We start from the raw sequence: 13,638 nt of genomic DNA on the forward strand, positions 1-13,638 counted from the left end.
TTGTCCTGTGAATCTAACCTATTCCACTGATCAACTAGTCTATTGCTTAGCCAATGCCAAATGGTTTTGATGACTGCTGTTCCCCAAATTTCAAATAAAAAAATAATTGAATAAAGTTTGATATTCCACGTCAGAATCTCTGGATTATCTTTTTGAGTTGTGTAGTTATAATATTAACTAAGTAGCCATGAAGAGATGCCATTTGTATTTCTCTAATCATTAGCAATTTAGAACATTTTAAAAATTACTTCTTCTGAAACTGCCTGTTCACATCCTTTGATCATTATCAATGGTATCCCACTTATAGTCTTGGCAATACTCCTTGTTCCCCATTGAACATAGCAAAGTGAATTAGAAATTAAGAGGTAGAGAAGCAGAAATAAAGACAGATCTTTTCTATTTAATACTTGTGTGCCATAAGGCAAAACTACTCACTTCTCTGCGCTTGAGTTTCTTTATCCATAAAATGAGAGTAGATTATATAACCTTTAAGATACTTTAAAGCTGAAAAATCTATGATTTTTTTTAGTCCAATCCAGTAAACAAAATGGCTGTGAAATTAACACCTTATTACACCTCCAAGAACAGCATTCTCGCCTCCCCCAAGAAAATCTTGGGGCTCTTGGAAGTTCCCATTGTACTTCTGTTAAAAAGGTACTCATCCTGGATACATCTTGGCCTGCACCTTGAACCAGGGATATATCAGCAGCTGTATCATAACTGAATGAAAATGGATGGAGGAAATTTTCCAAACTTGGAAGTTCCCATTGTACTTCTGTTAAAAAGGTACTCATCCTGGATACATCTTGGCCTGCACCTTGAACCAGGGATATATCAGCAGCTGTATCATAACTGAATGAAAATGGATGGAGGAAATTTTCCAAACCCAGTGATGGCTGACCATTATCTTATGAACACAAAGAGGAGACTATTACATATTCTTAAGTAATCAAATGTATAACATACATGGAATGAAGTCACTTACTTCTGTAAGTAGTGGTGCCAAAGCACCAGTTCTCCGATTTCTACTGTTATAAAAGATGCATTTCCCCTCCACATGTGGAATTGAATACCTGTGCAAATAAGAGTGTTAATGGACTCAAGATAAACAAATAAATAATGATTTCATAAAAATAGACTAACAAATAAAAAAATAATAAAACAAGATTTTTCTCTTCTAAGAAAAAAAATTCCACAAATTGCCAAAAACCAGACAAACTGAAATAAAGTCTGGTAGAGAAAGGTTATAAATAATATTGAAGACCACACCCAAAGAGAAATGATTTGCATTTAAGAAAAAAGTTCCAAGGTTTTAGGCCTGAGAGAGACTTTAGAGATCATCTAAATTCCTTGCTAAATTCTTGCCTTTCATTGAATTCTGTTAATAAGAGGCAACTGATTATATATTTCTTATTTCCATTCATTGTGAAAAGTATTGTTTTTACAATCAACTCTGCTAGAATGCTTACTCTGAAAACAAAAATTTGCTTCAATGCAAGTGATACATTAAGGAATCTTTTAAGCATAAATCAATTTTCAAGTTTGCTTGTACGTTATTTTTTTTCCTTCAAGGATCAAGAGGAATCTGAAAACCACAATATTTCACAATTATGCATGAGGGCAACCCTTCTGATGCCCATCTCCACAGTCAACTTTAGGTCTTTTTCAAGGTAAAGAACTATATTTATTGTATAACTTCTAGTTTAATAAGAATTGGAGGAAGATAGATCTTTACTACTTCCCACCTTCAAACCATAACCCCGGTTCCAAGATTACAATTGCTGTCTGCCCAACTTGCTTAGGACTTGGTCAGTCTGCTCCACTGAAACTGACTAAGGCTAAAGGCAGTCCAAGGTTCTGGTTACAAATACCATACACTATTTATTTGTTTCTTAAAGCATTTAACATATTTTTTAAAAACTGTTATCATTTTTGTCAGGTTTCTATCTTTTTTGGTCACTGACAGTTTTGAGGGCTATGCTCCTAACCACATTTTCCCCAAAAGTCCTGTGCTTTTTTATCACAGAATTTTGCATAGTATAGTACTATGTTACAACATATTGGACTACATTGTACTAAAGATAGAGCAGCAATATGGTACCCTAAGCAACCAAATGCTGGTGTGAAGGTTCAGAAGATTAAGTGGATATAGATATGTTGCTTTCTTCTCTTTCTGTATGTTCTTTTTAATTCAATTCCTGATAGTATATGAATGTAAGAACTAGAATTCCCTATAAGGATAATGAAAGGGAAACTTGGAAAGAATAATATAAACTGAAGCAAAGTGAAAGTAGCAAAATTAGCCCAATTTATATAGTAATAACACTGCTTGTACAAACAACTCAGAAAACATAAGATCTCTGTTCAATGCAGTGACCAACCACAATAGAGAGAATTGATGACATATGCTTCTCTCCCTCTCCCCACACTTCATATGCTTCTTTCCCCCTCCCCACATACCTTCCCCCCAGACAGAGTAAGATAAAAAGATTCAAAATCCAGGAAAAGACAATTTTTGACATAGCTAATGTGGATATTTGTTTTACTTGGTAATCACAATTTTTGCTTAGATTTCTTGAGATATTTTATTAAATCTTTGTTAAAATCTAGGCAAACTATTTCTATGGCTTTTTTTTATCTGCTAATTTGGTCATCTTATCATAAAAGGAAATATGGTTAGTCTGGCATAATCTATCCTTGAAGAATTGTGATATAAAGCAAAATGAACTAAAAGTATCTTTGCTTTCAGGGTTGAAATTACCCACCTATCCTAGCTGCCTTTAATTATGTCTCAGAATTGATGAGGTAGATTGTCAGTTATTATAAACATTTCTTTAAGGAAAATATTCTAGATGTTGCTATTATTACAAAAGCAGGTAAATATAAATTTCTGGAGGGCAAGATGTCTCTGCATCTCAGTTACTACCTCTGTACTTGGCACAGACTAGCTGCTTAATAAATGAATGAATTTGGCAGCATTTTGCTAATCATTCTACCAAGCACAATTAAATCAGCTATGCCAGCCATTACAACCACCAATACCACAAAAATCTTGACCATACAGTGAAAATTTTATTTAGAACTAGCATTTAGAAGTTCCTTATTGGCCTTCTGAGAAAAGCTCATCTTCCTCTTTTGGAAAGAGTGCAATTTGTATGATTGTCTTCTGTAAGCCATATGGTAGTTACTCATGGATCACTCTGCTTTGATTCTAGATTCCATGTTTGCCTACAGATAAAAGCCCTTCATCGAATGAAGAATGTCTTCTGACCCCATGCTCAATTGACAATGTTAACACTATAATATAGGTTTAAATTTATTTTAATATGAGCCTTTACCCAGTCAGTCATATGCTAATGTCACACATTAGTGGAAACTTGAGTCAACTAATATTTCTTTCAAATGACATGACCATTAACCATTTTTATGTTTGAAATCAACTATCTTTGAATTGCACATGTTTAACATGTATTGGATTACTTACCATCTAGAGGAGGGGGTAAGGAGAAGGGGGTTTTGCAGTGTTAAACAAATATCCATGCATATGTTTTGAAAATAAAAAGCATTAATAAAATAAAAAAGAAATATATTATCGTTGACTCTTTTCTTTCACCTCCCACATTCAGTTATCAAATCTAGTCAATTTTCCTTATATATGTATGTATGCATGTGTATATACATATATATATGTATATATATGTAGTAATGTAAATGAATTAGTATCTGCTTTGCCATTGAACTGCAAGGATCATATAGTCCTATCTGTATGGCTGAATCCTTTCATAAATTATCCACTTCCAATGGCATGTAATCTCCTTTGAAACAGAGACTATCTTCTCTATTTGTATTCTTATTGTTTAGCACAGTGTTTTGCATCTAATAAATCCTTGATGTTATAAATCTTTTAATATAGTCATTCATTCATCAATATTTTTTCTTTGAGTTTTTATTATCTAAGGGACTTTTTTACCTTATTTCTCGTAGTTCTCCCTTCTCCATTTACTAAGGAGTAAATAATTTTGCATTCCAAATTTACCTGCAAATAGAGCTGTCATGAAGGGAAGGAAATTGATGGCTCTGATTTGGATAAAATATCCTTCCAAGTTGGATAATTACTTCAACCTTGATTCCAGAAGAAACTCAAAGCTAACTGTTATAGGATAGCCACAGCAACGCAAGGAAAATGGAACCCTAATAAGTCTTTTTTTCAATTTAAAGAAATCAAGAGAAAGAATATTCAAACCTGGGCTTTTTAATAGGAGTCTGATAAAAAGAATGTTGACTTAAGACAGCAAGTTTCTGCTCTTTTCTTTGCCCTTGGATATATGTTTGCTCAGGTTGCTTAACTTCCAAGTGACTCAGTGAAAGAATACCTATAGATAAAAAAAATTATGTCAGAGGAGGATTTTTAGGATGAAGTAATATGCTTTAATTCATGGGAAACAAAGAAAATTACAGATTCTTTTGATAACAACTTCATTTATGTTTTAGCTTTTTATCTTTCAAATTTGAAAGCCATTTATTTTATTTGAGGGTGGTGGGGGTGAGGGGACAGTCAGTGGATTGGTTCCTGAGGAGCAGGCCCATCAAACAAGTTAGCACTTTTCTCTTTCATACAAAAGCTAAAGCAATTAGGGCAAAAATGTCAGTATTCTATTTTGAATCTTCCATCACAACAATTCAAGTTTCATTATCTAAAATTATATATCACCATACTATGCTAAAAGGGGGAAAAAATAAGGAACTTGGGATTCCAAGTATTAAATGAGAAAGTGGGGAAAAAAGCATTTTCCAAGTTTTAAATTCATTGTAGATCATTTTAATATCTTCTTGCCATTTTTGCTTAAAAGATGATGCTGCTTTTACTTACCCTTTGTCCAGTCCAACAAAAATCCCTTGCCTACTAGCTGTACCAGATCTAAAACTATATTATAAAGCAGTGGTCACCAAAACCATATGGTATTGGCTAAGAAATAGACTAGTTGATCAGCGGAATAGATTAGGTTCACAAGGCAAAATAGGAAATAACTTTAATAATCTAATGTTTGACAAACCCAAACACCCCAGCTTTTGGGATAAGAATTCACTGTTTGACAAAAACTGCTGGGAAAATAGGAAATTAGTGTGGCAGAAACTAGGCATTGACCCACACTTAATACCGTACACCAAGACAAGGACAAAATGGGTTCATGATCTAAGCATAAAGAATGAGATTATAAATTAATTAAAAGAACATAGGATAGTTTGCCTCTCAGACCTGTGGAGGAGGAAGGAAATTGTGACCAAAGAAGAACTAGAGATCATTATTGATCACAAAATAGAAAATTTTAATTCAATTCCTGATAGTATATGAATGTAAGAAATAGAATTCCCTATAAGGATAATGAAACTGAGCATACCCAATTGCATACCCAACAGGTCTGTATCCCAAAGAGATCATAAAAAAGAGATAAAAAAAAAAAGATCCCATAAAAAAGGGAAAATGGCCTACATGTGCAAAAAATGTTTGTAGCAGCCCTTTTTATAGTGGCAAGGAACTGGAAGTAGAGTGGATGCTCATTAGTTGGTAAATGGCTGGATAAGTTATATGAATGTAATGGAATATTATTGTTCTGTAAAGAAATGATGAACAAGCTGATTTCAGAAAAGCCTGGAAAGATTTATATGAACTGATACTAAGGGAAGTGAATAGAACCAAGAGAACATGAAGATTATGTGATGATTCACTGTGATGGACTTGATTCTTTTCAACAATGAGGTGATTCAAGGCAATTCTAATAGACATGATAGAAAAAGCCATCTGCATCCAGAGAGAGAACTATGGAGACCAAATGTGGCTCAAAGCATGAAATTTTCATCTTTTTGTTGTTGTTGTTTGCTCATTTGCTTGATTTTTTTTCTGTCTCATGTTTTTCCCTTTTGAACTGATTTTTTCTTGCACAGCATGATGAATATGGAAATATGTTTAGAAGAAATGTACATGTTTAACTTACATTGTATTGCTTGCTTCTAGAGGAGAAGGAAGGAAGAAGGGGAAAAAATCTGTAACACAAGGTTTTGCAAAAATGAATGTTGAAAATTACTTTTTCATGTATTTGGAAAAATAAAAAGCTATTATAATTTTTTAACTCAAAAAAAAAAAAGAAAAGAAAAAGAAAAAATGAGAGGCTCAAACTGCTTGACCTTGGAGGTTTTTCAGCTCTTAACTGCAATCTGATGAAAACTGATAATTCCATAGGACAAGAGTGAGAATGAGCAGAAGTGGCTGCAAGCCAACATTAGAAATAGACCTTGTGGGTATCCCTCTTTTATTGCCAGCTCTTTAAATCAAAAAATTTATCTTCTCAAATGAGAACAGTATAAAAATCATCAACAAAAAAGACAAGAAGATAAGGTAAGAATTTGAATATATTAAAAAGACAATGAATAAAAAGGGGTTTAAAAAAGGAGCATACAGAGAGAACAGCTGAGACCCAGCTTAAGAGTCGAGTTACTTTCAATGCTTCCAAACTAGAAGGAGAGTCAAAAACTATCTGAATCTTTGATCATTTTACCCTATTCCCAAATCATCCTAGTACACTGATACTGCAGTATTATGGAATAAGCAACTGACTTGGATGCAGGGATCTAAGGCTGGATTCCATCTTTGTTACTTATGACTAACAGACAGGACACTAGTTTTGGTGTCAGAAAATCTGGGATCTGATCAGTCTGTACCATGAATTCTGGCAAATCATTTTCCCTCTAGGTCTCAGTTTCTTTAAATATGAAGTGAAAACTCAGATGTTCTCTAATTTCTCAGACATTTCTACTGTTGCTGCTACTGCTGCTGCACATAACAACAGAGATTACTGACCTGGAGCTGGAATGCACTTAATCTAAATTCTTCACTACGAAGAACAGGAAAATGAGGCACAGGTAAGCTAAGTGAGTCGTCTGGAGCAGTATGCATTGAAGGCAGAATTTGAATTCAGATCACAAACCTTTAATACCAGTTCTCTTTCTACTATATAACAGATAACTCACAATGGAAAAATACTTTCTTTATAGTAATGATAAAGCTTAAAAGTCTAGTCTGTTCCACTAATTTAGAAGTGGAAACCAATTTAGAACTGATCAGATTGAAACTTGTCATTGTATAACTCAAAAAAATGAGGTCAAAATGATGAAATGATTGTCTGAAGACATACAGTAAGTAGCAGATACAATATGTGAACCTGAGATCCAGATCTGTACCTCTTTTCACTGTCCCACCTTCCTTCTCTGCTACTAGCAATTAACAATCACAATAAATCAGTCTTCAACCAATCAAATTCAGGGATTACACTAGATGATCTCCAAGGTCATGAGCATCTCTCAATCCTTTGATTTTGTCTAAATTACTCTGCTTCTTCCTCTCTGGTGTTGACAGTGTTTTTGTGTAGAAGGGTGGAAGAGATGCACTGTGGCTGTTTGTAGTCTAAGCTAATCATTATTGATATCAATGTGAAGTCATTACCATATTAATTAAATCTGTAGACATGTTCCAAGACACAACATTAATTATTATTGTAGTCTTGTAGTCAGCTACCAAAATGGTATTATCTCTTCCTCCTCACCCCACCTCAAAATAGATTTCCATTTGTACACAATGATGTATGATAATATCTTGGATAGTTGGGGGATATTAGTTCCATTTACAATGTTTCCCTTTTCCTTTTCTCATTTGTTTTGGAGGTTAGAAATCCCATTTTATTGCTCCAATTGTGTTCAGTCACATCTAACTCTTCAAAACCCCACTGGGGTTTTCTTGACAAAGATAATAGGGTGAGCTGCCATTTCTTTCTCTAGCTCATTTTACAGTTAAGGAAATTGAAGCAAATAGGATTAAGTGACTTGCCTAGGGTCACACATCTAGGAAGTATCTGAGGCCATAGCTGAACCTCAGGTCTTCCTGACTCTGGTCCAGGTCTTCTATCCATTGGACAATCTAGCTAACCTCTCCACCTTATAATAATCCCTAAGTAAATTCAGCTTCTAACAGGTATCTCTAAATCTTCTATTTTCTTTGCTAATTCTTTGACTATTATAGACTATTTTTATGGGGTTTTTTTTTTGGCTAAATGAAATGATTACTAAGTATATAGCACTTTGACATTCCAAAAACACCCCAATTTTTTACCATTCAGCAGAAAAATCCTGTGGGAAGTACTTCACAGTAATTGTCCTCATTTTTTTTATTGTTATGATTTTTAAATGTTCGTCAGTAATGTGATTTACAATGCAACTGAAAATTATCCTTTCTAAAAAGTTGGTTGAATAGGCTGATTCAGGAATATTAGAGTCATATTAAAGCATATAATTTTGATTTTTGTTTATGAGGGAAAGTTCTACACATTGAGTCTAGTTCTTTCTGATTAGTGTCATAATTAGAGGTTAATTAGTCTTGGATTTGAATTCAGCTGATCTTGGATTCAACTCTTGAAACTGCTTTTAAATTGTGTGATTTTGAGCATCTTACTTTGCCTAAGCCTTAGCTAACCTATACACAAAATGAATGAGGTAATCTAGGTGATCTCTAAAGTCACTTTCAGGGAGCAGAGCTAAGATGGCAGAGAAGAGAAAGTCAATAGAACTCTTCCAACATTTCCCTTCAAAAAACTTCAAAATAATTCCTCAAATCAAATTTTGAAAGGGCAGATCCAAAAAAAGGTGAGGATGGGACATTTTTCTAACCTAAGACAAGGTAGGATAGTGGGAAAAGTCTGTGACATCAAAGTAGGGGGTATGACATGGTAGATCTTATAAGTGGTACAGCAGCAGCAGCTTCTGAAGCTCTCATACCAAAGACAATAAGGAGGTCAGAAAACTGGTCAGAAAGAGATTGTATGGGACCCTTTGCTGGCACAGTTTTGATTCACAGTTCCAGGAGAGTAAAGAGTCTCTCTGGTCAAGCACAAGGTACCAGAAACCCTAGTTGCAGTCCCAAAGTAGAGGGAAACACTATAACTTATGGCTACTAGAGGGTAGGGAACCTGGTCACACTTCCAAAGCCAATAGTAGCACAAGTCTTCTGTCTACAGGGTATTAGAAACCTTTCCTGAGTAAAGAACACAGCACAAATAAGGAGAGCAGTGACCACACATCTCCTGGATTCTACCACTTTGGAATCACTGAAAACTTGGAAACTCCCAGAAATAGCTTTTGAAAACACATCATGAAAAATCTTGAAATTGGGATAGTGCTTCCTCAACCCTAAAGTGAAGAGAACCTAAGCTTAATTTTGATTTTTGTTTATGAAAGAAATAGGATGGAAGTCAAGAAATAGGATGGAAGAATTAACAATAATTTTTTTAAAAGAAATGACGTCAAAGATTGTCAGGGAAGACCAAGACACAAACTCAGAAGAAGACAAAAATATAAAATTAGTTTCAAGCAAAGCCTCAAAGTAAAATGCCAATTGGATACAAGTCCAAAAAGAATTTTTAGAAGAGGTTTAAAAAAAAAGAGCTAAGGAAAAATTGGGAAAAGTGAATAATGAAAGAAAATTATGGGAAAAAAATTAACATAGAGAAGGACTAGTCTATACCATGCACACCTCCATCTCACCTCCATTCTGAAGGTTTCTAGTCAGGAGATAGAGAATTATAGCCTAACCAACATGCATGTGAAGATTTGTTTTCATGGCCTAGGAGCACCTTAAGATCAGGGACAGCAGATACCCTTATATAGTATGTATATATTTCTTAGTCATTTGACATATATAAAACTGCTACCATGTTCATTAGATCCTATTCTTTTTTGTGTGTTACTGATAAAATTTTTTGAGCTTTATGTCTAATTGATATAAATACTATCAGAATTGCCTGTATTTATTTCATCCTCTATTCCTTGAAATAGAAATGAAATTCCAAGAAATAGTAAAAAAAAAAAAAAAAAAAAGTCAAAAGAATGAAAAATTAGAAAAAATATGAAATATGTCTTTGAAAAAATAACTGACCTGGAAAATGGATCACGGAGAGATCATGTAAAAAATTATTGGACTACCTGAAAGCCATGAATAAGTAAAAACAGATATCATATTTCAAAAAATTATAAAAGAAAACTGCCCTAATATCTTAATATAGAAGGTAAAGTCATCACTGAACAAATTCACTGATCACCTCCTAAAAGAGATCCCCAAAGGAGAAAATATTGCAAGCATCTAGAAATAAATAATTCAGATATCATGGAGTCACAGTTAGGATAACACAAACTTTAGCAGTTTTCGCTTTAAAGAAGTAGAAGAGTTTGGAATATGTAATTCTGAAAGAGAAAGGACTCAGGATTACAAACAAAAGTAACCTACCCAGAAAAAAAAAATGGAGTAAACTTTAGGGGAATAAATGGATATGTGATAGAAAATGTGATAGAAAACATCTAGGTATTCATGATGAAAAGATCAGCACTAAATAGAAAATCTGACATTCAAAAAACACAAACCTCAAGAGAAGTATTAAAAAGGTAAACATGAGAGACTAATTACAGGTGACTCAATAAAGTTAAATTGTTTATATTTTTATATGGGAAGAAATATGATATATATAGGCAAAGGGTATGGGTATAAGTTAATTATGTTGGAAATGATCTCAAAAAGGGAAAGGAGGGTAAAAAAAGGAGGGATATGCTGAAAACATACATACATACACACACCTACTATTATTGAATGGAACATTTAACTTTATCTCATTCAATAGGGAAATAGAAATGGGCTTTTAAGGAAGAAGAGGATGAAAAGAGAGAGAAGTATAACAGAAGAAAATAGGAGGGAGGGAAATATACAGTTAATTAGTTATTAACTGTGAATGGGATAAACTTACCCATAAATCAGAAGTGAATAGCAGCATGGATTAGAAACCAGAATCCAAAAATATGTTGTTTATAAGAACTACTCTGAAACAAAAAAAAAAACACAAATAGTTAAAATAAAGGGTTTGTGCAGAATCTATTATGTCTCAGTGAAAGTAAAAAAGGCAAAGATAGCAATCAAAAGCTCAGACAAATAAAGCAAAATTAACTCAATTAAAAAACATAATAGGGGAAACTACATTTTGCTAAAAGATACCATAGTCAATGAACTAATATCAAAATTTTTTACAAGTTTCTCTGAAAAAGGTCTCATTTCTCAAATATAAAGGAAACAGTCTAATTCTTTAAAAAAATTAATAAAGTCCATGCTTCAATTGATAAACAGTCAAAAGATATGAACAGGCAGTTTTCAGAAAAGGAAATCAAAGCTATCTATAATAATATGGAAAAATCTAAGTCACTATTGATTAGAGAAAGGGAAATTAAAATAACTCAGAGGTATCACCTCACACCTTTCAGAAATGATATATGCTAGATGGAATGAGGAGAAATAGATACATTAATGAATTGTTGGTAGAGTTGCAAAGTGATTTGACTATTCTGGAGAACAATTTGGAACTACACTCAAAGGACTATAAACTCAGGCATACCTTTTGACCCAGCAATACCTCTGTTACCTCAAAGAGATTTTTTTAAAAAGAGAGAAAAGAATCTATACATACAAAAGTATTTATAACAACTCTTTTTGTAGTGGCAAAGAATTGCAGGCTGAGGGGACTCTCATCAATTGGAGAATGGCTGAAAAAGGCATTGTTTATAATTATGATATTTTGTTATAAGAAATTACTTGGAGAGAGACAGAAAAAAAAAAAAGCACAACATGATCTGAACTCCATGAACTGATCCAAAATGAAGTAAGGAGAACTGAGATATCACTGAGCACAGGTACAACAATGCTGAAATGGTGATCAACTGTGAAAGATATGGCTACTCTAATCAATACAGATAATCCCAAAGGACTCATGATGAAAAAATGCTATTCACCTCCAAACCCAGAATTGATGACTTCTTAAGTGCAAACTAAAATAAAATTTGCTCATTTCCTTTATTTTTTGACTTTTTTTGTTATATGGCTACTATGGAAATGTTTCACATGATTTCATATGTATAATTGATATAATTTTGCTTGTCTCACAGTAGGAATGAGAGAGAGAATTTGGAATTCTATTTTCAAAGAAAAGAATGTTAAATAAAAATTTTAAAAGGTTAAAAAAGTACTTCCATTTAGTTTGCTCTGTTTTAAAATATATAATTTTTACATTTTAACCTTTTGAGATGATAATGGTATAAAATGTTGCTTTAAACTTTTTTTTTAACTAAACTGCTTTCCAGTTTTTCCAACAGCTATTATCAAGTGGGAAATTTGCCCTTAAGTAGATTTTATTTTTAATTTTATTTAACATTTCATGTTTGTCCAAGAGCAAGAAAAAGATTTATATTTTTATAAGGCCCTTTTAGCTCAGATATTACAGGATTCTAACATGACATGCCATATTATTTAATTAAAATAGAATTATTTTAATTGAAAATAGGCTAATTTAAACATTTTAATTTAAGGCAGGTTTTTGCTTTTTTGTTGAAAAGAATTTGTAATGCAAATTTAGAAATTTAAAATGTTTTTAAAATATCTGCTTAAACTCAATCATCATACATTTGGAATAAAATACTTTTAAAATACTCCATAACACTTTTGAATTATGGATCCATCCTTACACTAGTTTAAAAAATAAAACAAAACACTGAATTTAGAGTCAGGGGACTGATGTTTAACTTCAATCTTTCCACTTATTTCATTTGTATCATTTAATCTCCTTCTGCCTCTGTTTCCTCAAGTGAAAAATAAGACTAGATGACTGTTAAGGTCCCTAAAGATCTCTAAATCTATGACCATATTAAAAGCACATTGAAAACCCATTCTTCCATTTTCCTCAATGCCTAATAGACCAATCTACTTTTTCAGTTTCACATATCTTCCAACAGTCTTTTATACTATTTTTCAAGCATATGTCATCATTGTTAATGTTCTGCAACTTATTTATGCCATCCATGAATCTTTCCATTGTTATTTAAGTTACTCAAAATTTTAATTTTTTTCCTAAAATTATGGTATTCTGTAATTGATAACTATAAAGCATTACCAGGAGAATATTGGTGCTAACAAGATGAGTTTTTGTAGCAACTATTTAAAGTCATAGAAAGCATGATGTGATTTCTTAAATTATATCTAGTTCAATATCTTTCTATGAGTCAATTCTTAATCCAACTGATTTTCTATCTGTAGTCTCTTATGAGTGAATTCAGTGGATTGTTTACCCAAACTTTATTCATAATCTTGGAAATAGATATTTATTCATCCACATTGTTTTTCTAGTGCAACTAGATAGATTCATTTCTTTCTCACTGATATGCATTTTACTAAGGTACTTTTGCAATATCTAGGATTAGCAGAAGGAATGAATCTGTCACTTAGAATGTTTGGAAAACCTTACCATAAATAAAGAGTTTTGTTGAATAATACATAAAACACATGGCAGAATAATAGAAAATCTTAGATAAGCATTTGTCTCAGTCTTACACCTACTTTGATATCAATACTAAGTGATTATTAAATAAATTATCTTACAGTTTCATCTCTCACAGACTCCTGGTATTAACTTTAACATATATATATGAGAGGCACCTTGTTGAAAAAAAGCCTTTGTGCCGGTATTTAATTCTACTAAAGTTTTTTTTTACATATAAACATATGTA

General features: G+C 32.7%; 1 long non-coding RNA gene across 1 annotated transcript; it reads right to left on the bottom strand.

The window, feature by feature from the left end:
• Positions 1-232: 232 nt before the first annotated feature.
• Positions 233-10,911, bottom strand: LOC116423080. The gene is made up of 3 exons (XR_004233559.1): positions 10,839-10,911; positions 4,244-4,373; positions 233-1,073 (listed from the first exon to the last, which is right to left on the bottom strand). It is a non-coding gene; the product is annotated as an uncharacterized LOC116423080 (long non-coding RNA).
• Between the last annotated feature and the right edge of the window lie 2,727 nt (positions 10,912-13,638).

The sequence above is a fragment of the Sarcophilus harrisii genome, chromosome 3 (genome assembly GCF_902635505.1).
Source record: "Sarcophilus harrisii chromosome 3, mSarHar1.11, whole genome shotgun sequence".
In the NCBI taxonomy this organism is placed as follows: Eukaryota; Metazoa; Chordata; class Mammalia; order Dasyuromorphia; family Dasyuridae; genus Sarcophilus; species Sarcophilus harrisii.